Genomic DNA, 26,183 nt, shown 5'->3' with positions numbered 1-26,183 from the left:
ATGGTTATTTTCCTACCATTTAGAACATTATCTTTTATTTTGACAGAATATTATGTTGATTTGATTCCAATTTTTGTTTTTGTTTTCGTCTGTTAAAAAATCCGAAAAAAGGGTAATCTGACATTGATATATATTTTATACTTTATATATTTTACTTTAATATTGTTTGTAAAGAAAATAAATGGTAATGCACCCCCATTTTATGAATCTGAACACGTTGACAAACAGTATTTTTGTAATACTTTTCATGGCAGTGTATAGTGAGTGTGTCACGGAAGTAAGAATAAGTCAGAACAATTTACTGTATCTAAATGGACACACTTGCAGCAGTTATTATTGGTAGCTGAGAACTATTATGAAACACTTTTGTCTGTCCACACACGATATCTCAAAAATTAACTGACCTATAGACTTTAAATTTTGCATTAAGCTTTTGTAGGCAACACTGTCTATGACGTTGTATATAATACCATGGAATTTGGTGAGTGGTATCAAATATATTTACATTGGTCTTATGGACAGCAATAATGGTAATGTGAAAAAATAAAAACAATTTAATTTGTAAACAAGGTCCATATGATAACACATGTAGCTTATTTCTACAGAAAAATGAAAAGATAATGTATTGGAAAGTCAATATAAAATTCGTTGACAAGATTTCATTTCAGGGCGTAATAATAACTCAACGAACAAAATGTGAATTGTCATGTGACAAAATTTCGTGAAAGATTTCATCCGAAGACAAAATTTTTGGATGAATCTTCATCTATACATAGACAAGAATAAGTTTTATGATGTAAGTTTTATGATGTATGATGTACCATGGAATGTAGCTGAGCGGCAGTGAAGCTTTATCACTCAGCAGGCCGACACAATTCTCTTTTGCCTGTGGGTGGTTATTGAAATTTTTCTGTATGATTGTCTGTATGTCAATCTGTCTAAAGGATATATAAAAAATGAAATGATCTATAGAAAAACAATTTTGCATGTAAACCCATCGAAGTTTGTTAAGCTACATTTGGTGTGACGTGCTCATATCTTGTGTAAGCATTAATTATGCTAGCTAGTTCAACTCTTTACTTAGCTATATGTAATGTGCTATAGTCTGTCTCGCCGCTGAGAATAGGTAGTCAGAATAATATACTATACAAATGAGTACATGCCGTGTATGATATTAAAGCGAAAGAACGTCAGAATAATAAACGATGTTTGTAGTAAAGAATATAAAATAACAATTATTATATACGATTCTATATTGTTTGTGACATGTATAAAATGTGTAATTATTTCCAATATAGTGTGTGAATTGTAACAAGAGATATATTTGTATATTATTGTTTTATTTAAACAATGTATATGTAGCGATTTAGTAAAGAATTACAATGGAAATCACAAACAAAGGGTAAAACATGTTATAGTGAGACAGTAGTTATTTTAGTTACTGTGATGAAAATCCTGACAAAAAGTAACCTGTAAACAATGCAGAGAGCGAAGATGACTGATTAGCTTGCGGATAGCCATTATGCAGGAAGAGCGGAGAGCACTGACAACAAAAATCCTTAAAGAGCGAGTAGACTAAATATCATGGAAGGTGGACGTTCCCTCTATTGTATAGTGTTGTACCACCTTAACTGCATTCAGAAGTCATGTAACTATTAAAAAAATATTTTTATTTATTTTAGTAATTCAAAATAGTATGCATATATTACTCAGGTCGTTTTAAAACAAACAACCATTAACGGAAATTACTGAAGTATTTTTTGGAGAAACATCAAACGTCTATTTAAACAAATGTTTGTGCTTCTTATGCTATTCTGAAAATAAGTATTATTACGTGTTTTAATTTTCTATAGTAGATAAACATAGACATTTTAGAAACAGAAATAGAAACATAGAAGTTTTTCAGTACAAAAGAGTACAGTTTTTCAGTACCAAACTATGCACACATGAATCTTAATTGAAACCACCTACTCTTAATTTTTTCCCAATAAAAATAATTAGGTACATCTCATGCATTTTTACACACTTTTTTACCCTTTGGGACAGGTCTCTTTTTAAGATCTTATTATTACGCACCCAAATGTTTCGTTTCTCTACTTTGTGTATACTTTTTAATCCCTAAACGATAAAAAGTAAAAAAGGAGTGATTTTTTCTGCGTACAAATAAAAAATATCGAAAAGCTAAAACGAATTTTGGATACGTATTAAGTAATACGTAATAAGTATACGTTTAAGATTAGGCATTTCCCATATTTCTACGACTTAATAATAATAAGGCCGTGCTACACAGCAATACGAAAGAAATTCTGTCGTAACGTATTATATCAAAAGACTTTTTTAGATTTCTTTAGTCTTAATCATTAGAGTTTAATAAATAAGGAATAAATCGAAAGCCATAATGAGGCCTAAAATGAAGATAATTTCAAATTCATTTATGAGCATGCTTGGCACCACATAATATGATGGTAGTGAAATACTAACCATCACTTTCAACTCTTAACTGACATATCTCTCATATTATACACCACAGTGCGCATGAAGCTACCTCATTAGCGAAACATGTGGATATCACTGGTCTATTTAAATAGATTTTGCGGTTTATAGTATAACATGAGCACTTCATACAGTATTCATGGTTAAATATTCTGGCACTGTTCCCGAAAGTAATAACTGCATATGCTGAAAATGGTGTTCAGTTATTTATTTACTGCAACTGTTTTTCAGTCATTGTCATACAAAATAAGTTTTAGTTCGTACAACAAAAACAGATCTACTTACAAAACTAATTTAATCATAAAGAAGATCAAACAGCATTTAGTATTGAAGGTGGAGCTCTTCATTGCCGGATAAAACTGTTATAATAGAAACACTCTATATAGTATCGGACAGTTCGTGTTAATTTACTATTAATATACATAAATTTGATTATTTGTATTCTTTAAACATTTTCTCATCATAATTGGTTTTTAATTTTCAGCCGAATTAATATCCAAAGATAAACTATTTCAGTGATCTTCATAACAAGTTTTGGTAAATCTTTATTATACAACCTATTATTTATTGTTAATAATATAATAGGTTCTATAAATCAATAATAACGCGCAAAGTATTAGAACTGATAAATTATGAATTGGATGAATTTACTAGAGATTCTTGCATAAATAGTGTTTTCATGAATTAATTTTTGTAATGTTTACAACTAAGAATAGTCGTAAGAGGTTAGTTTTTGTTTTTTAGGTAAAATATAATTCATCCCAAAACACTGATATTGAGAATTTTCCACCGATTTTTACTCAGACAACAAACAACATTTTACAAAACATAACGAAGCTAACTAATTTTATGGCTATTATGAAATACAAACACCTCGATTAACGCCTTTGTATCCAAATCAAAGGTACTTCAGGCTTTTATTTTAAATATAATATGTACTATACATACTTAGGTAAAACCTAACAGACACCTATAAGTGTCTGTTTATAAAATGTTGTAAATTTAATTCTATTTATTCAAGAAAAATAAAATTTTCCAACGACCATATCATCTATATTTTACTGATGGATACAAACATGTTCCCTATCATGCCATAAGCTTATCACTTATTATTGGTTCCACTTGACATGACACTCATTAAAAAGTAATTATAGAAACAACTTTTTGCAAATTTTTATACTACCAAACCATTACTGCTTCTTCAGTATAACGACACGATCTTCACGCTAAAACCGTACATGGAATATATACCCTTCTTTTAAAAGTGCCTAATGTAAGACTTTATAATTTAAATAAACACTTTATCATGTGCTGTAAACCTTTTTATACTATCGTACCCGCGGTTTCGCACGCAATTTCGTAGGTTTTGCTACTGTATGAAAACTTCTGGTTATAATATATTAATTATATTATATATATATATATATCGGAATTATATTTCCGACGCTAATGTTGAGTGTGCCTTGCTGTCACTATCAAGAAAGGACGTAAAAAGTGTATATTTTTGGCCATTTTTGGATCGTAATTTACTTTGCTCTGAGTATGTTTTGTTCCGCCCTTGATTTTGCCTTGATTCCTGACCAATAAAATATAAATATCACACATCAGAGAAGCCTACCTCTGTCAAGAGTGAACTCAGATGGGTTTTATATCAGTCTTTAAATTTATAGTAAAAGATAGATAATAACATTGTTTTTTAGATCTAATACTTAATATTTGATAAACATGTTCAGTTAAAAACTCGTTAACAAAGACACAACGCGTTTGTGTCTTAATAAACAGAAACAATATTGTTAATATTTTAGAACATTTAGAGCCGTAATTATTATATTAGTTCAAAAGCACAGTCCAACGAACTTTCTAGACTAGTTCTTGCCGACTGCTTCAAAGGAAGTCTTCGGTGTCAAATTCTTACCATCTTATCTTTTGGGAATTTTGTACGATAGCTGAATACTTTCCGTAATCAATGAAATCTAAAATTGCGTTAAAAATATTTTATTCCTTAGAAAATGTACTCACTATACATCAAAAAATCTAAACAAACAAAGCAGTTGATTACATTAGACATTATGTTTTAATTTATATGTCACAACTTTATAATTATAATAATTTATTTATTCCATCACTATTTTACAATTGTATGTTCATTTGATATTCTTAGGAACTAATGCTAACCACTTTCCAGTTGTGTAGTTAGCACAACATAAATAAAAATAACAAAAAGGTAAGAGTTCAGTTACAAATAAAATTATTCATACATCCAACAATGCTGCCTCATGTGGCATCTGTCCCAAAAACACAGAGTAATAAGGTATACCTTATTACTCTGTGCCAAAAAGGTACAAAAATATATCCAATACACAATTTATATAAATGTACATTGCTTGATTATTACTAAATAACACTAACATTAAAATCTCACCAACAAAACACGCATCCTTCACTGCCTAATATCAACACATTAATTAACCTATATACATATTTACAAATATCTATCTACAAACTATACAAGTATACATACTATCATACACCCATATACACATGCAAGAGATAAATATTCAATACATCAATAGTATTTATATAAGATAGATATTCTATAAGAGCTGTAAAATTGAGTTTCCAAACATCCATATTATTTACTTTATAACAAAAAAGTTTCATATTATTGCATTTTTTAATTTAAAAAGGAAGATTATTGAAAAACTTTTGACCTGCATAATCATAGGATCGTCTAAATACTTCTTTATTAACTTCAGGCAAACGAAAATGTATATTTGCTGCATATCTTGTACTGCTCATAAGATCATCTATATAATTATTTCTACTTCTAATATCAAAACAATCGTGACACTGGTAACATGGTACCTCGGTACCACCCTCCACCAAAAACCTTAAATTTTTTATGTGTTTATTGGTTTTTAATAAACAATAAAAATTAATCAGCATTTTTTCCTGAATTCAGTGATAACCAAACAAACACTTGTTTAGTAAAAATAGTACTTCGTGTATATATTAATTAATTACTAAACCCTTACAACACATTTTTGGGACCCGGCAGCGACTGCGAAAACCGTGTGCTGTAAGCAAACAGCTATGGGTAGCAACACACTTGTTTCTATATGTACTGTTGGGTGAATTATTTGAACTATTTTGTTCTACAGTTGGTAGCATTGTATTGCTTGTATTATTTTTTGTGCAGGACCCTCACCAGCTGTCACTCCAATTGCAGAATACTTCTGAACAATGAACATAGCCTACCAACCAGTTGTATCTGATTATTGTTGTTGTTTTATTTTTCAAACTTTGAAGAGTGAAAACTAATAAGTTTATTTTTTGGATGTTTTAGTGTGTTTTGAGTGTAGGTGCTTGTGGAAAATGCCCTAGAATAAAAGCTTTTGGTAAAAAGGAAGTTTTCCTGGAAACATATACAACCAGGCATAAAAAATTATCAAAATAGGCCTAACCTAGAAACCTTGGAAACAGTTAGTAAACCCAGCATCATAGATCCCTACAAATGAAGAGAAGCTTCATCTTTAAAAAAACAAACTGAAATATATAGGAATGATGGGGTAAGAATCAGTGATTATCTTGGCTGAAGAATCTGAAGGATGTAACATAATCAATTGATCTCAAAATTCCTTTTCAGATCAAAATTTGTTGCAATGTTTATTTGGTAGAAAGTGCATGGGATAGGTAGCAATGAAAGCTTGTTTGAGATACAAACTCAAAACGTCAGGAGGAATAAGTTTTCAAACTTGGTGCTGTCCTTTGCTCAGAATGCTCATAAAGACATCATTTATGGTCTTTCTCAAAGAACTGAGACCACATGCATTTTTGAAAACAACCTAAGAATTTGTTTACGGCCTAAAGGAGTTATTGGCAAAGGTCACGATGCCGCCGAGCCAGCCATTTTGTTCGGTAATTCCTAAACAATATATGGTTCAACCCAATTTTTCCTCATAATTACAATATAATGTTCCCAATAGTCCAAATTAGAAAAGGAAATGACTAGAATTTCATGCCGGAAAGCAGTTATAGGGAGCAGGCAAACTCAATATTACAATATAAATGTTCCAATAGTCAATTACAAACAGGAAATGACTAGAATTTCTTCATTGCTGGATAAGCAGTTATAGGGAGCAGGCAAACCGCGAAAATTACCTATTAGTGGATCAGGGGCACTGACGTGATTCTGGGCTTTTTGAAAATTTTGGAACTACTCGAGTTTAATTTTTTTCTTTAAAAGAGCAAGCAGCGGCGAAGCGCTGCGCAGGCGGGCAAGCATCGTCGTGATCTTCGTCTATACTGAATTGATTCAGGCCAAAGGAATGACACAGATTCCTTTACCAGATTTTTTACGGAGATTTTGTATTGGGGCCGGATTATAATTGGTTTACTTTGTTGCTTTCCAGCATGTTAATTATGTGTTTTAAAAATTGTTTTTACATACATTAGCTCCTACATTATATTGTAATATGAAAATAAACAATTTAATGCAGAAATTATTTTAATACAAAAAAGGATCACAGCACGATGCCTGCCCCTTTCGGAGCACGCTTCGCCGCTGCTTCCTCTTTTAGAAAAAAAGTTAACTCGAGTAGTTCCAAATTTGAAAGCCCAGATCACGTCAGTGCCCCTGATCACTAACTGAGGTGACTCTAAGACAATATTATTACCGTCTGGCGGTTGCCTGCGACCCTAATAACTGCTTTTCCCGGCTAAGAAAATTCTAGTCATTTCCCTTTTCTAATTGACTATTGGAACATTATATTTGTAATAATGTAGAAAAAATCGAGGTTTGACCCATATATTGCTTCGAATTACCTTTTGTTCTGTAATGAAACCTGTGCCGCCTCCACCTTCCTAGGTTTTTGTAATGTATAATAAAAGAGTACTAACTGCAGTAGAAAAAAGGTAAGCATAAAAATCCAATGACAAATTGCAAAAAGGGGAAGCAATAAATGACAATGACGGAAGCAGTGATTTCACGGTTTTGCGATGGAAGGGACATGGCAGAAGCGAGGGCATACATCATTACAAGGAGCTAGTAACTGCTCACTAGGGCCTAGACATCGCAAAGTGCTGGATTGTTGAATGCCTCAGTAACTATTCGTCCCTTCACGTAAAATAAAATTAGCAAAAAAAAAGACCACCCTAACTGCCTAATCAAACTATGAAGGTTCTAGCGTGCAGGAAATGGAAGTAAGCAAAAGGTGCCCTAAAAAATATTTGAGAGATCACACAGAACCTTATTTGCCAGTTCCGATATGTTCACTTTTTGGGAAACGGAGACTGGCAAATCGTATGATGCTATGTGCCCAACTCAAAGCCTTATGTTGGGGAAGTTACTGTAAAATAAGATTATGAGTGCATTCCAACCATTTTGAGGAAGCGGATGGGAACACGACTTAGGGAACCACGTAAAGTTTATAAAAAAAGAAAAACAAATTCCTATCCGGATGGTAAACGCCTCTTCTGGGAAAGGAAGGTTGACGCGACGCTGCGAAAAACAACCTACAGGAGTAACTATGGAAAGGCAATTAGATAATAGTAACAACTCTTGAAGAAATGGAAGCAAGGCATGTTTGGGGGTCAACTTACTACCCACAAGATATCAACATCGCCGACCCATCACAGCGGTTTTGTGTCCCAATTGGTGGTGTGACTCTTGGAGTATGGGGTATAATCGGGCTGCTGCTCATTGGTCTAACCTTGTCCTGAACACAACAAATTCTATTCCTCCAACAATGATTGAATGTAATTAACACCTGTTATATGAAGACCTGTGTAGCTCTAATCATCTTGAAAAGATGCATGCACGGGTAACACACCAAAATTTGCAATGAGTGCGTTTAAAAACATCAACTGGACCCTGGCTTCTCATAAAATAAATTTTGTTAATGCAACTACCTTGAAGCATTGGTGTTTTTGGGACAGTGTAAATTTTCGTTCAAGGAAGTGTGTATTAGCCGAAGTACAAGGTTTTTAGAGAACTGAGTGGACAAGCAGGGGGAAATTGTGTTGGTAGGAGTCTAAAAAACCACGATGAGAAGCGTGTGCGCAATCCGAGAAAGCAATGAATTTGGACACTCAAAAAAAGGGCTAGGAAGGCTAAAAAGACTGCTAAAAAGAAGGCTTAGAACATACAGAAAGAAGATGTACCAAAGTATGGAGCCAGGGATATTTTAGGTATTATTTTGAAAGCTTATTATATGTATTAAGTAGTAGCCGTTTTTAGGATTTTTTGCGATTTCCCGAAAACCGATATTTTTGTCTTTTTCGGTACAGCTTTTTAGCCCATATTTATGAAACCGATTTCAATGAAAATCTTTACACAGTTGTCTAATGTACATACCAAGTATTATGAAGTAAACATCTCCATAGTAACACTATTTCTGGATTTATGAATTTTTTTATATGTGAAATTTATGTTTTTAAACTTTTACAATATTTTATTTTGGTTGTCAAGTGCATTATAATTATAGCCATCAAAAATTAATTCTGGTGTCATAATATTGTAGACAATAGTGTCAAAATAATAGGGGTAATATTTCTGAGTTGATATAACAAACTTTAAAAAGTTATGTGTACCTAGAAATACAACAAATTAACATGGGCAAGATAACATGGGAGTACCGTGTTACCTTAAAATACGAATAGATGTTGCACAGGTAGTAATTTTAAATCAGTGTACAGCGGGAATGAAGTTCTTCTTTATTTTGTTCCAATATGATATGTATAAACTGATTCTGCGTTACTCTTAACCTGTTAATTAAATATTTGGGAGAACTTCCATAGCACACAATACCATATTGAATTTTTGACGAAATTAATACTAAATATAATGTTTTTAAAAGAGACTGTTCGCAAAATAAAAAAAAAATAAAATTTTCGTATGGAGAGTTTTTAAGCACGATTAAAACGTACTATAACGAGTCTACTCTGTCTCAGCACGAGTAAAACGTACTATAATGTGTATTTGTTGTGTAAATCCGAAATATGTTCTTTCCAGTTCAGGTTAGTCAGCCGAGCAGTCAACATCTGCTCCAGACGCTACACATTACAACATGGATATTTAGAGCCTTTTTAAATTTATACTTCCAATTCAGTGTTTTTATTTCCTTATAAAATTATTCCTATTGACTTAATATCAGCAATGTCTGCTGTTTGTGGTGTCTGTGGAAAAGATGGTGGTGAAGTGTTCCGGAGTTTGTGAGGTTAGGTTCCACGTCAACTGTATCAAGGATGACGTGGAAGGAAAGAAAACACGATCGTATAAAGACTGGAAGTGTAAAAACTGCAGATCACAATATTCTCAAAATGTAAGTACACAAATTGAACTTAGAGAATTCATAAGTAATTGTATGGATAACTTTAAAAGGGAATTGTTGAGTGAGTTTGCCACTTTTTAAAAGGAGATGGGTGAATTACCTACCTCAGTTCAGTTCGTTTCTGATCAATTGGATAAAACAAATGTATTAATAGGGAAAATTGTATTTTTAGACCAAGGTGGGATTGTTCTCAACTTTAAAGACCACTTGGGTCCTTATTATAGGCGGTTTACCACTCAAGCTTTAAGTTCAACCAGGAATATATTTTAAAGACTAACCTTACACCATAACTTAGAGCCTTCAAATATTTATTAACTATTTAATTTACGTTCCTGTCTTGTAATTGCAGGTTAAAATTTGTAGGCGCTTTGAAAATTCGTGAAAATTGCTTAAATTCGCAAATGTTAACCAATCTTGAATCCACCTGAAGACACACAAAATTTAATTAAAATCGGTCCAGCCGTTTAGGAGGAGAGCAGTATACAAGAACACAAGCACACGCACATTAATAACATTAATAAGACTTCTCAATATTACAATTAATGTCTTTTAATATTTCGGCATTTGCCGTTCTCAAAAAGAATTAACAAAAATAATAAAATAGTACATCAAACAAATAAATAAATACAAAATTTTAAATATGTTGAATTAAATTGTTTTGATTGATTGAAAAGAGTATATTTTAAGATTATATAAGTTTTTATTGTAAAATTTCAATTACTAAATTATAAAAGGTTAAGGATATTTTTATGTATTTGAAAAGCTTTACTTCAGTCAGTCTGCCAATTAATTGTGAAACGATCAAAGTCAAACAGAATCACTTTGATAGTTGGTGAAGTCAATGGATTTTCTATCGTTTTAATTGTTGTTACTTGATACTAGGGGGTTCTGTAGAAACATATGTAAAGTGGTGAAGAGTTTAATGAAGACATTTAATAAAGTAAAACTCTCTCTAAGCTCTTTTAATTGGAAATCACGAAACGGCGATGGAGTAGTGCGGTGGCTATCAATTATTGGTTGAGATTTCTTAATAATCCTTTTGCTTAAATTTATTCCTTTGATGCAAAAAATAATGAAAATAAATTTATGAGGGATTTATTTGCACCTAAGCTATGTTTGCAATGCACGCTGTATATTGATCAGTTATCATGTAAGTACACACTTGTAGAAAAACAGGAAATTATTTGTGTAATTTATATTATATTAATTATTCCTGTAGAGAATGTCTTACACATAATTAACTATGTTTGGTACTTAACAATTTGCTTTTTGAAAATGGACTTTTAAATCGTCAAATATAGTATGTTCTACCCCTCAGGCCACCAAAATGTGTCGTGGTTCCCGTGAGAAGAAAAATAGCGGTTTTTGTTATAATTCACGGACCGCCATCATAAGATCCTCAAACATTAAGAAAGTGTATTAATCATATCGCAAATACAATTTGTTTAAATTACTACGTAATGTTGAAATATAATAATACTGAAATTGAAATCCTGTTGGTTTTTAAATTTATTTCAATTATGTAAAACGGAGAAAATCGACCATATTGTAACATAGTTGATTTATTATTAATATTTATTGATTTGTCTTATTTTTGTCTATAAAATAAAATGAAAAATGTTCAAATCCTTTTAATACCTTAAACATGCTCTTATACGGTGTACAGTAGTATGTATTATAGTCAGTATAAATTACGTAAGGTCAAAATAAAACAAATAAAAGTAACATTATCATTAATAAGTAGGCAGCAAAGGGCATTCTTAAATATAACAAAATTGTTCCAACCAAAAAATGTACTCCATGAACAATATGGATCAAGTGATCAGTGATTTCTTTTTTATATTTATCATTCAACATCGTGATAATTATTTAGAGTTAATTTAAAATTATTTATTATTACCGTACGTTTTACAAATACAAAGAATACGAATAAAGTGTTATTTATCAATACACTACGTAGTAAATTGTTTTACATTTACGAATCAAATCAGTTAAACACTTTGGAAGTGAAGGGACTGTAGCAGAGGTAACTAAGTAAGCTGTGTTCAAACTATGATTAGACCATTGAGCCCTCAGTTACCCTAACCAATCCTAATAGAGATGAGCTAAATAGCATTGTGTTATCTTTAATACGCATTTTGTGTTCTGAAAGACAGAGTCCGTGATAATGTTGAGTCTCGAGTATAAATTGTTGAGGGTAACCACGACAAACGGTTACCAACCGACAAATGGAGCTCTTTACCATGCAACTATTATTAGGTAAAACACACACTGGAGACTCTCTCTAGACGAGCATATCACATGATAACTTCTGATTCACATGTATAGATCATTCAAAGATGTCTTATACCCTCTCTTTGTCGAGGGTGGGGCTATTTTACTACATAATGTACATTTTCGTAACAATATTGTCAAGCTTAATTATAATAAACTTGTAATGATGACTTCTAATAAAGCAATATTTTAGGTTACCCCAAAAAATCTTAAATTGCGTGCCAGCTAATTTTTATATCCCTTATACAAGGTTGTCTAAACCATTCAATTCACGACCTAAGTTGACGTTTGAAAGACTTTTATTTGTACAGTATGATAATAAAGAATACTGATAAACCTTATTTATTTTGTCATGCTAACCATAGTAATGACAAAGGTCCTGTTAGTGTTTAGACATTACAGAACGTTATATACACTGCGTCATCACTCACGTGAGTGGTTCATTTGTATGGTGCCATTAAAGGTGTATTGGCCTTATTGGAATACCTTCAATATAATATAATTCAATAGTTCAAATAGTTCAATATAAATTCCAATCTAATCGGTTAGTAAGCTTCATCCTTTACATGATGTACAAAGCCTATTGAACATTCTATGGGCCATTTATTCGATTGAGTCACTTGAAGCAGCCTATAAACTCCCATTTAGCAGAAAACCTCTAATTTATGTAAACCGAATTTTTAAACTAAAAAAAAGGTTTCCCACGTCAGCACTCTGAGTGCACAACCGCTAATGGACGTGGAGGATTTTAAATTAATAAATAATACTATATTAATTAATAATACTTCTATTATCAATGTATCCTATTTTTGTGTGTTTCATATCTACCTTTTTTGTTATTTTAAGGGTTAATTCAATTAAATTATTTTTATTGTGTAAGGTACAAAACAGTATATCGTAATCGTAAATGTTGATTAAATCTGACATGTCATAAAAGTGCTATCATCAGTATCACATTTCATAGTACCTAAGAAGAAATAAATTAAATAAGAAACGATTAATTTACAACCCTAATTTTTAAAACTATTTGCCAGAGAGGAATTAATTTACATTATTTAATACTTTTATTATTATGTAGGATGTAGCCTACATATTCCTAAAAATTTGTCTTCTCATAGACATCTTAAACATTTTAAGAGAGGTAATTGTAAAAAATGACACTGGAGTGCATCACCCTTGTCTCACAAGCGATGTGAGGTAGTGCGAAGTGCCGTGTCTAGATATGGAAATAGAAAACTACGGATTGAATCTACCCATAATATCTGGTTATCTGATGTTTCTGGAATGGTTTGAATGTGCAAAGTGTCAGGAAATGAATTATTAGCGTAAGACAATTCAGTATCTAGTGACGTACTGTTCCTAAGGCGGTGTGTAGGTTGAAAGGGTCATTGGAAACTAATTCATCTTAAGGTTATAATTGTTTCTTTTTGAAGAAAGTAATGTTCAATGCAAGGTAAGGAATGATCAGAAATTTGTTGAGGTAACTAGCTGCATGGGACAAATTATTAGTTTTGTCTCATGCTCTTCGCGGGAGAGTATGTAGACTGACAGTGTCACTAACACCGAGAATTCACATGCGACAAGGTAGTTGAAGACGGTAATTGGAAGTATGGATTAACATGCTAATTGTCTTGGAACTAGTTGGTAATTACGACTATAATAAAATATCCTACCATTTTAGCAGTTCCTGGCTTAGCCTATACATTCAGAAAGGCAAATTTGCGTGTATTATCGCCAGTGATGACGTGATTATCGAATATTTTTTCACCACCTAGATGAATGCTGAGTAGAGTTTGGATGAACTAAATATCACTATGATACAGATTTGTATTATTTTGTGACCCTGGGTTAAATTGTAGATTACGATAGTCTGTCGTGTTTTAGATAACTAGACTTCATAGCGTAGGGTTTCTTAGAATTTGAGAGCCAATTTTAATTTTATTAACGCACAACATAGTTTTTGAAACATTAATAGAGGAATCACCCATTCGAAAAATCTATTCTTAATTTTGGTCAGAGTTAATATGATATCCGAAAATTTGGATGAAAACAGCGAATTTTAATATTTTGAACTATTTGGCTGATATCATATACTGTTATTTCCAGGTCTTACGGAAGGTTTAATTGTGTCAATATAAAAATTACATAAACGAAAATTATTGTTTGAAACCATTTTGATGTCATTTTAATACTTCTCATTTAGAGCTCCACCAAAAATAGCGTGAGTGACCATCGATTTATTTTTAAAAGACAATTGCTCTATATTTCTCGAGATATTAAGGTGTATGGTTATGCAATGAAAATTGAATCTCGACTCCAACATTATTACTTAAAGGCCGAGTATGGATACCTAAATGACGTAATTAAAACTCACCATTGCGAGCGAGTAAATGGGTAACGCAATTTTAATGGAACTCGTAACTAGTATAATACGAGTAAACATTATGAAGTTTGTTTTTCCTGAGGTTGCTAGTAAGTTCACTACGACACAAAAGCAAGTCGTATCATTTAGGTGAAGACGTATTTAAGGATATTGAAATGCTACATAGAGAGTAACGTTCCATATAACTGGAGAAACCATTAGTATTATTTCACAATATTCCGAAGTTTGCTACTCCTTAGTGTAGTATTTCAAATAAAGACATCAAGAACAGCTAGATATTACACGTCCTGATTCAGAAGTTGAGGAAACCAAGGAAATGGCAATGTTGATTCGAAGGCTTCTTACCAATCTTCATTGAACTATCATCCGTAAATTTACAGGGATGAGATCATTTATTTTATGAATACGTCACAGAAAACAATGCGTTACTTAGAAAATTACAATGAGACTATATTGACAAATAAATCTTGTTCAGCACTCAGAGTAAGATCAGTTTCACTCCTCCCATCTTTTCCCCTATCAGGTATTCAGTTTCAAGTGAAGGCTGCATGAAATAAAGTTGCTGAAGAGGAGCTAGTTAGTCTTGAAGATCTGTAAAGAACTGTTGTCAGTGTTCATGAGAGACAATATTCAAGAGTCTGCGAAGTCTGCTAATTATTATTATTGGGTACCGCATTATTATATTTTGGGTTGGATTACAACCCAAAGGTTCCAATCGTTTTTAAAAGCTGTTTGTTTGATTGCGTTGAGTTTGTCTACGAAATCCTTTATCTTCATTGGATTGATGAGTAGTGTGTAAATCATGCTGATAAAAGCTGTAAATTTATAGTCATGTGGATAGTTTGATGTGGGGTAAATGATATAGTCTGTTGGGATTGGTTTTATATACTTTTAAAATTGACGAAAATTATCTGTAATGTTGACTGGCAAATCTACACAAAGATCAAAGTTGTATTTCCTTCTACTTCTATATTAACAGGGAGTTTTTTTTTGCATTAACGATGGATATTTTTATAAACTTTGTCAGGTCGTTTATTTGCATTTGGGCTCATTGAAATACACAAATTATTTCATTTGTATGAATAGAGAGTATTTTGTGCGTGTGTCCATTATTGATTGTTTTAGATAAACTATTTCTTCAATAGTATTCTCTTAAAGTTTGTGTGTGTTAATGTTGTGTATTTAAAATTTCAATTGATTATTCTACTTGTGTAAATATACTTATGTAACAGACCGTTCATATCAAATTAGAGGAGCTTCTAACAGTTGAAATGAACAATGAAATGAAATGAAAAATATCTTTATTGAATAAAACGTAAAACATATTCAATTGGCGAGGTTAGGACTATTAGGTCCTCTCTTACACCTAACCATAAATTAATAAATTATACTATTACTGTAAAACAAGAGCCACAATACTGTTAACATTACTATTTTACATTCAAAAATTATAATCTCTATTTATATAATTTATATAACAGTTGTGTACGTTTATAACTTTAATGTTGTGAACAAGGTCGTTTGTTTTTTAATTTTTCATCATTGACTATTTTTAATTCATTTAACATAAATTTACATATGATTCTGGCAACTTGATATGGTGGATTTTTTATGAAATTGAATAAAGGTCTTGTTCCTTATTATGTTGCATTCTCTTATGTAGTTTCAGGAATTATTAGTTTTGAAGATTAATTGATTTAAATTTAGATTGATTATATCATAGACGTCTCATGAGAACGTACAGTCAATAGGTTGCTAAAGAGGGAGCAATGCGAGAGAGAGGGTTACGCTTTGATCAGCGCGTAACTAATCGCCGGCATCTGGTAATAAACCGTCATGTGCTGTTATTAGTAGTCTGTAGATTAACTAATAACTGTAATTAAATATAAAAAATGTTAAATTTACTTGTATAATAACTACGTCATCACAAAATTGCAATTCAAGGTAAACTTGTAATATACTCTACATATCGCCAGGAACTGACAAATAATAAGAAACACTATCTTGCCTCTTATTAGTCCTGGAGAAAACTGTACATTAATTACATTACAAACAATTACATGTCAATGCAGTGAGGTAATTAGGGATGAGGTAAAGAGAGTAAAAGTAAAAGTAATGTGTTGTAAAAGTTAATGGATAATACACAAACTAATTACCAGCATGACAATATATTGTCCTTTATGGCCATGTAGTAATAAATAGATCGTCAAGAATATGGAAAATGATACATAATTGACAAAATTAAGAAGAAAAATAAAAGTTAAATACATATTAACATGTTTATAATGGACTTGAAATTTTTAATTTGCTGGTTGTAGGAGAGTTTGTAAATTGATAACATAATAAAGAACTAAACAATACGTTAACTAATACGATGATAAAGGTCGTTAATGAGGCGGTAATGTGAGACAGTTGTTGACACACTGATTTCGGCAAACTAATTACCAGCATGTGACAATATCCCATCATATGCAGGCTGTAGAGTAGTCACTAGATCGACTACACAACACACAATTATCTGATACTTGTACAGGTAAAACGATGGTGTGATCAGAGACGTGGTTATGTGAGACAGTTGTTGACGCACTGATTTCGGCAAACTAATTACCAGCATGTGACAATATCCCATCATATGCAGGCTCTAGAGTAGTCACTAGATCGACTACACAACACACAATTATCTGATACTTGTACAGGTAAAACGATGGTGTAATCAGAGACGTGGTTATGTGAGACAGTTGTTGACGCACTGATTTCGGCAAACTAATTACCAGCATGTGACAATATCCCATCATATGCAGGCTGTAGAGTAGTCACTAGATCGACTACACAACACACAATTAACTGATACTTGTACAGGTGAAATGATGATGTAATCAGAGAAGCAGTGATGTGAGACAGCGGATAACATTCTGTTTATCGAATTACTATTTGGTGACGCAACATAATATCTCCACCTGCAGTTCAGGAGTATTCAATAGATTGACACAACGTACAATGGTGTGTTGTACATATATTGCGTACAGGTTAAGTGATGTGTAGTGAAATATGTGTTCATGCAAGGTAGGGGGGGGGATCTGTCTTGTTTATGATGTATTAATTACCGGCAACGGGATCAATATCATGTCATATGCAGTTCAGTCAGGTTCACTCAGTAGATTGACACCACATACAATTGTATGTTACTTTTACTTTTTTAGTGATGACATAATGAGATGGGTATTCACAATTCACAGTACTGTATGTGCTAGTTTTGCTTATAATCGATTCGTTACTAAGGTTACAACGACTGTAAATGACCCTCTCTCACATTTTCTGTTTATGTCCTGTATGTTTTGTACATTGCGGTTTTTGTAAAGTGATACGGTTGGTGAACAATACTAATTAATAATTAATATCAATGCATTTAGGTTTATTGAAAAATATTCGGTTTGTTATATTTAGTGATATGGTTGGTTTGTACCTCATTAGTGGATAATGAGGTACATTATGAATGTATTCAGAATGTACTGGATAGTTGATAAAGTGGATAGTTGATAAAACGTTTATCAACTATCCAGTTACGGGAGTGCTGTTTAGACATAACACTTCCTAGTTAGACAGATGGTTTTCAATTCAAGAACAAAAATGTCACCGTCTCAACAGCCTTGATGTGTTTCATTAGAACCACAATACGAATGTATTTTTAGCTTGTCCATGTTGCCAATTAGTTCATGGCGTTATAATAATGTGTTAGCACTGTGGATGTGCTATTATCTAGTACTAGTTGATCTTCAGCATAAGAACAATAAATTGCTCGGATCTGATAAGGAAAGCATAAAACTCCACAATACTTGGAAGAGAGTCAAAGCATATTTGTTATTGAGTGATTTATTAAGAAGTTTGTGGTACTAAAAATAAAAGTAGCAAAATATTGGAAAACCAGTAATTTTACCTGGAAAATATTAATACTTATATCATGCTATTTTATTCTGAGTTAATAGTAAACCTGGTGTATTACCATTGCCTAGATGAAATTGGTGGTATAGTGTTAATGGTGAATCTGGTGTTTTATCAATTCCAGTATGACACTGGTGGTGTAGTGTTAATGATGAATCTGGTGTATCTCCAAAGCCTCTTTGAAATTGGTGGTGTAGTATTAATATCGAAACCTGGTGTTTAACCTATGCCATTATGAAACTGGTTGTGTAGAGGTAAAGGTGATTCTGGCATATTTCCAATGCCACTATGAAATTGGTGGTGTAGTGTTCATGGGGATCCTGGAGTATTTTCAATGCCACTATGAAATTGGTGGTGTAATGTATGGTGAACCTGGAATATTTGAACCTCCAATCTCACTAAGAAGCTGGAGCTATTGTTTTAATTTTGAACAAGACCTGTGTATTTATTTTTACTACGATACTGTTGAAATGTGATATAGGGAAAATGTAAAAGCTTTCCTCATCGCTACATCGAAACTAGTGAGTAAATACTTTGAAACTGGAAATTAGGATAGTGGTAATGTGAATCATGTTTACAATTTATTAGAATGGGAGACTGGTTACTTAATATATTTATTGCATTACTATTGCTTCTTTATTGCAAAGAACAAGGGATGCCACAGTTAATATTTTGTTGTAATAAATAAATATCAATTAGGTATGTGTTGTAGTTAGGCATAAACATGTAGTATCGCATATTGTAGAAATAATATTTCAATCATTTTAATGTGTATGCTCTAGTTTGGGGCCATTCTTCTCTCAAAGGTCCTCCCGCCGTAGTAGATCTAGATATATCATTATGCGCAGCATGGAGCCTATCTCTGAGGTTGATATGGTAAGTCAATGTTGTACCACTAAACTCCATTAACTCGCTGCTTCTGTACCGCCCTGATGATGCAATTATCTGTCAATCTAGAACTATTTACTTTATATAATTAATTATCACCCGTTTACTTTGCTTTTTGATATTTAACTCACTAGCGTATCAGGTAGTTATATAAATTTAACCTTAAGTATATGACAAATAACTAAACATAATGTAGGTTTTAATTTAATAAACATTTCATTTTTCGTTTTTATATATTTTAGTAGTTTTTTTTTTATTTAAAGGATTATATTAGCCTTTTCCATAGATAAGCGCAGATCATATTCCAAAAATACATTTATATGAGAAACTGAACAAGTGAAATAAAGGGAAAGGTGTGGACTGCTAACAGGGTATAACTGGTGAGAGCTGATTGGTACTAAACAAGTAGAACCTTTACTGATTGAGGCCCATTTTCTAAACGGATTACTCATAACAAAAAGTTTTAGTTATATTCAAGTATGTTTTTTTTTATATTTACAACGAAAGAAAAGTCTTTGAATCAAGATTATGACACTCACTATAGTTTTTGAGTTTGCAGTTAATTAATCAACAGCATTAATGTTTTTTATAATTTAAAAAATCTACGTACCCTTGAAAAATGATATCATTCCGAAGAGAGAGTAAGTATTAGGATTTGATACCACATTAAACAAACAATAAGGAACTATCTAACATTCATAAAAACCGCAGCTGTTGGTTATGATACATATACAATTCAGCTCTCTTACAAAGAATGTTCTGTTTCACTAGTCCTCGTTTTATATATTTTTTTGATTGTTTTCACCAACTTCGTTGTTTTTGGCTAGTTACTTTACAAATTGATAGTAACGTGCAGCTGATGGTCTTGTGGCAGCTTTAAAAGCACTACATATGAGTAGATTTCTCCATTTAAAACTAAAACAGTTCTACTCTTTTGATTCACACGATGAGCAGACAAAAATATTTAAAATTTAAAATGTAAAATAATCTTTAAATCACTAAAAGTGGTTGGTTATTGAAGTATATTACAATCACTTCTACAGGTATATTAGGTTTATAAATGGGTTATATAGTTTGAGACAGTGCCTTTACCTTTTTCCTGTGACGCCATTTATCCACATATATTACCTACCAATATTCTTTTTCTGTTCGTTTACAACTGCTCCAACACTTTACTTTTCAAGAGGTAATTTGTAGATAAATATATATATATATATATATATATATATATATATATATATATATATATATATATATATATATATATTATATATCTTAGGAATATTCCAGTATACACTTCAATAAAGATTATTACAACTAAATGAAAACATAACCCAGGAATTAAAAATAATTGAAACTTTATATATTTCTAGGCTTAATAACCACTATATGGCACATTTTAGAGAACCCTAAACTGTCGAGGTTAATTTTTTTTAACTGTATTGGTTGACTTGACATGGAGTGACCCTACATATAATACTTATATATATTTCAATTTTTAAATCCACTGGTAGTTTTACTGTACCCTCACAACTTGCGATGTCTATAGACGTACCCGATGGACTGTTACTTCCGCCAAACGTGGGTGGATAGGCGCCTCGCCTTCCTGTCAGACAAGGTCACCTTGGCTCTCAGTATTACCATGCTGGAGAGGATATGGAAGCCTGACACTTACTTCTACAACGGCAAGCAATCCTACCTACACACCATCACTACGCCTAACGAGTTTGTGTGGCTTTATCAAGACGGCCGGGTCCTTTATTCCTCCAGGTTGGTGTCGCACCACATAATTGTGGAGAGATCAGTAGTTATGCAGTTGGTATCAGTGTTTTTATCCAAGTAATTAAACGTAGTGTTGTAAAACAACTATGAAACATATATGTGAAAGCAGATAATTTGACTTATTATTAGGATTTTTACTTTTTAGGTTTGCATAGGGAACGCAGTTTCAAAGTTACAATAACTGATATTCAAGGAAAGAGAAAAATGTCACATACAGTTATTTGCAGTGTAGATAGATTGACGTAGTCGTGTTTAAACATTTAGGATAAAATTCTGCCTAGTCATAGAACAAATGTCCATGCTAATTTATATATAACTGGAATTTCGATAATTTTCGAACGACGCAATCCAAGCAAGATATTAAGAGGTACCCAAAGTTTGCCTTAGAATTTGTTACCACTGATATAAATAAATATTGTTTAAACATAATATATTATAACTTCATTCCCGTCAGTAAAATTGTAATGTTTATACACAAAAGGAATTTTAGTACCTAGAACATATATGACTTAAATCTTAAATAACATCAAAGGGTCCAATATTACCATAAAATTGACTGGACTGTGAAGTCATATCTTGGAATCTACAGCAGATAACCGGAACTGGCTACCAATCATTTCTTGTTTTGGTACATCATCTGACAAACTGACATCAATAGTCGGTCAGTATCTACACTATATCTGGCAGTATATTCCCATGACAACAGTAGGTACTTTTCATAGTTTTCCTGTCATCATTAAAATGCAATAAATATCACTTGAAACCATTTTCTAGAAAACATATAAATAACTTTCATAACTTTTTTGAATATAATAATTAAAAAAATGTGTGTGAAAGAGTTATGGAGAAACTTATGCACATCATTGAAGAATTTCTTTTAATCGAACTTAACTTTGAGAATAATAAAATTTGACTAAATAAGAATTTGTCTATTAGCTGACAAGTTCGAAGTGCATAGTTGAAGTACACATTCGCTATTAAAAGTTCTTTCCAAGTTCCTATCATTAGGTTGCAACATCCGTCTGATTTCTTTACAATTGAAGTTCACGCTTTGTAAACTAATCATACAAAGTTTAACAATGGAATGAGAAATTACCTCGTAAAGTAGAAGCCGTCGTAAAGTTTGAATTATTCACAAAATTATCAAACTTGTTAGGATTTGCATAATCAATGGCGTAAACACACAGTGGGAGAATTTCTCTCAACATGTGTTCTCTTAAGTTAGAATATTGATAGTGATTGTGACTTATTGTAAGTTTTACAATTATTATGTATGCTTTAAATTTAATGAACTTAAATTATCATAATAGTGTTATTTCCTTTTCACTTACCATAGAGTAAACAATTCGATCCGATCGATGGTCTAATTTTGCTTTATAAAAACACTGATCTAAAAATTATTTTGCAAAATAATGTTAAGTTTAAAAAGCTTCTTCCAATAGTTAACCTGAAAATATATGTAAAGATAATTTTAAAAATGGCTGACTGTTATCAAATTAAACTGTTTTGTATAAGCATTACAAAAAAAAGAGTAATATACAATCTTTAAATGACGCGGAATTTGAATAAGGTATTTCAAATCTCTTTCAGAAAATAAAGAAAAATATAAAAAATAATTGTCAAAATAACAATGATATATTGACATATAGTAAATTGTTTGTTTGTTGCTCATGTCCTTACACGGCGTTAAGTTACTACAACAAAATGTATAACGAATAATAGTTAATAACGGAGAGGTCAAGAATGTTTTTAATTTAGTAGTTAAACATGGGGTAATTTAGGGAACGTCGTATGAGAAAGAGTGTACTGAAAGTGAATCATGTCTACATTTTACTAGTTTCACCTGAGTACATTACTGTATTAAGTGTAAATACTACAATGAGATTTGTTTGTAGGTTGACGATCAAAGCTGGTTGTCCTATGAACTTCCCTATGAACACACAATGGTTCCCCCTGAAGTTCGGTAGCTGCATGTCGTCTTTTATTAACAAGTATATAAACTGTGAAATATCCTAATATTGGTAAATATTAATTTAATTTGTTAGTGTCCGATGAAAAATCTAATAATTTTTTTATTTTTTATTGAATTTTACAGAACTTTTGAGAATTTTATAGATCAATGTTTAACTTATCGCGACTCTAACAATAGAAATTAACTGTTTTGCACTACAAGATGGAGTTTGTGCCTTACAGCTATAGCTTTATTAGGATTAACCTTGCAAAATTCCTTATAACAATTGTGTATCCATAATTATACATAATACCCAGATATTTTATAATATTTAACGCTACTAGATTTTATAAAGTTTAAAACAAAAATTCATTCAGTGTTACTGGGCAGATAGTGGAATTAGAGTTAATTTATAATACTTCAATTTAGATTGATACGGGAAATCACAGGATTGTTTCATAAATGTATTATCAATCTATACATAAACTTCCTGCGTCATGATATAATTGTACAGATTTAGTTATGACAATTTTGAGTTTTAAAAGGTTTGTTTATTGAGGTTAGTCCATATGGTTAGTATCCATATATGCTTTGCATCTCAAGAATGAAATCCAAAACAAAGTCCCAAATCTCAAAGTCGTAAAACAATCTGAGACAGTTCAAGGTTTCAAACTAAAGGCTTTTTATCTATCATAGTATTTTATATTTTGAATTAAATAAGATATATTTATCGATAACAATTTCAAAATCTTTCAAAACCTACAGGAAATGTATATAAAATTGTAGTAATATGTTATTTAAATAATATACTATTTAAATTCCTTTTCAATAACAGTGAGAGTATAGTACATGTTGATTGTAATGTCTACTCTGATTGAAATAATTTTTACTTCACCACAAATTTATAGATTCCGAAAAATATAGACATAGAATGATGTATCATAAACCTCTACTAAAATCTTATCACATATGTCTTGTTATTATTATGTAAAATCTTTATAATACAAAGATTATTAATTCGAAAATTATTTAATTGTATGTACACTTAATAACTTGTGATTTAATCCATTTTAATTGGTAACAGTTAGTTAATATCAATGTACAATTACGAATCACTATATTAAGGAAAGGTACATTTTTATTCAAATTTATCATTTTTAATCGAAAATGTTGTATTAAAGTTTTTATAATTTTCTCCTTATTGCTTGAGATATGTGTCCTATTTAATAAAATATATCTCTGTTACAGAACTTAAAGCTATATATCTTAAATGAGGACACCAAGCTATTAATATAATACTAGCCATTGGAAAATCATTATGTTTGTAAACACAAAGTAATTATTGGTTTTTTTCTAAGGATTGAGTCTGGTGGCACGATCTGGATATCCAACTAATTTAAGATTGGGTTCTGAGAACACTCTGAAGTTATCATAGAATTTAATCATCCTTTTTCCGTTGCTTGTTGTCAGCTCCGACCCGTGGATGTTACGAAACCACTAATTAACTTTTCCAAGTAGAGATTTAGGTTATTAGAACACTTTGAAGTTAATAAATATTTTAATCTGGTTTTTATATAGCATGTGGACATCATGAAGCCCTAGAATGACACGAAGCCTTTAAAAGTTGTCCAGACAACGTTTTGGTTATTAAAAGATTGGAGTTTGTGAAAACTTTGACGTTAAAATATATTTATAGTCTATTGGCAACAGAAATACCTTCCAAGACATGAATCCTTGTAAAATTGTCTGAATGACTTCATTAGTTTGGGTTTGGATTCTATGGACATGTTATAATGGTTTACAGGTAAAATACTAAGATTTTGTTTGGGTGTTTGTGTAAGTGTACTAACTATATACAAGAATCTCCATAGAATGGAGTTAAAATAACACACTATTCACATCAATTATAAGTTATGACATGCACTAGAAATATGAAACATCATGCTAGTATCAAAGCTACATTTCATTTATCTGTTATTTGTATACTTTTCTTTAAATATATGTTAGAGTCAAATTATTTTTTCGATGATATGAACTTAGCTCACTTCGTGTACCTACCTTGTCACAAATTTAGATAGAACCAGACAATGTTATCTGTTGCAGTTGGTTACACGGTGAATGACGTACTCTACGTGTGGAACGGCAAGCGACAGGTGGCTATCGCAGACGACATGAAACTGTCACAGTTCGACTTGATCGCCACCCCCGCTGCCAATCAGACGGACATGCTTAAGACGGGTACCAAAATGTTGCAAGTATACTACTGTATACGTACTGTGTATTCTTACAATATTACATAATTATTAACCGTCCATAATTATATTCTCTCGCACTGCAAATTCCTACAGTATTACGTCGTATATCAACCGTACATAATCATACTCACCGTACAGTATAAAATACCATCCCCATCTTCCAGATTGGACCATTTGGTGCATTTTTAAAGTTTAGAATAATTTTACTTAGGTCCTTTGGGTCATATTAGGAGTTTAGAAAACAATGAGTGTTAAAGTTACTCGGTACGATCGATAAACATACCGCACGGATAGTCTGCCTCACCCTGTACGTGCAGATCACATTAATACATTTTTATCAATATATTTAAATTGCGACTAAAACTTTGTGTATAGTCAACACATTGAATTTTATGTCGTAGTCTTTATGTATTTTAGTTTATAAAAACTATTTTCTTTACTAGAACCTTTTTGAATCAAAATTTTATTGTTTATAAAGTGTGTCTCAGCTGCAGTACAACTATGCAAAAATTACAGTAGTAAATAATAAAAATAATGTTATAAATGCGAAATTGCCTTTGTTTGTATTTTTTTCACGCGTAAACTTCTCAAGTGACTGCACTGAAATTTGACATGTACATTCTTATCGTCCCTGGGATGAATATAAGCCTATTATTATTGCGATAATCCCTTCAGAATAAGCCCCACTGGTCTCTAAAGTAGTGAAATATTAGTTGAAAGAGTCTCTTAAATGTAAACAACTGTTCTGTATAAACATTGCTTTACGAACGGTAGATCCACATATTTAATTAATTTAACCATTATTTTAAACTTTTATAGATTTATAGAGTGATAATATAACAAAATTTACACACTTTTTATTTCAAAATCGTGGCAACAAGGCCAAC

Source organism: Homalodisca vitripennis, chromosome 5, assembly GCF_021130785.1.
Source record: "Homalodisca vitripennis isolate AUS2020 chromosome 5, UT_GWSS_2.1, whole genome shotgun sequence".
Lineage (NCBI taxonomy): Eukaryota > Metazoa > Arthropoda > Insecta > Hemiptera > Cicadellidae > Homalodisca > Homalodisca vitripennis.
This window is presented reverse-complemented; position numbering follows the sequence as displayed.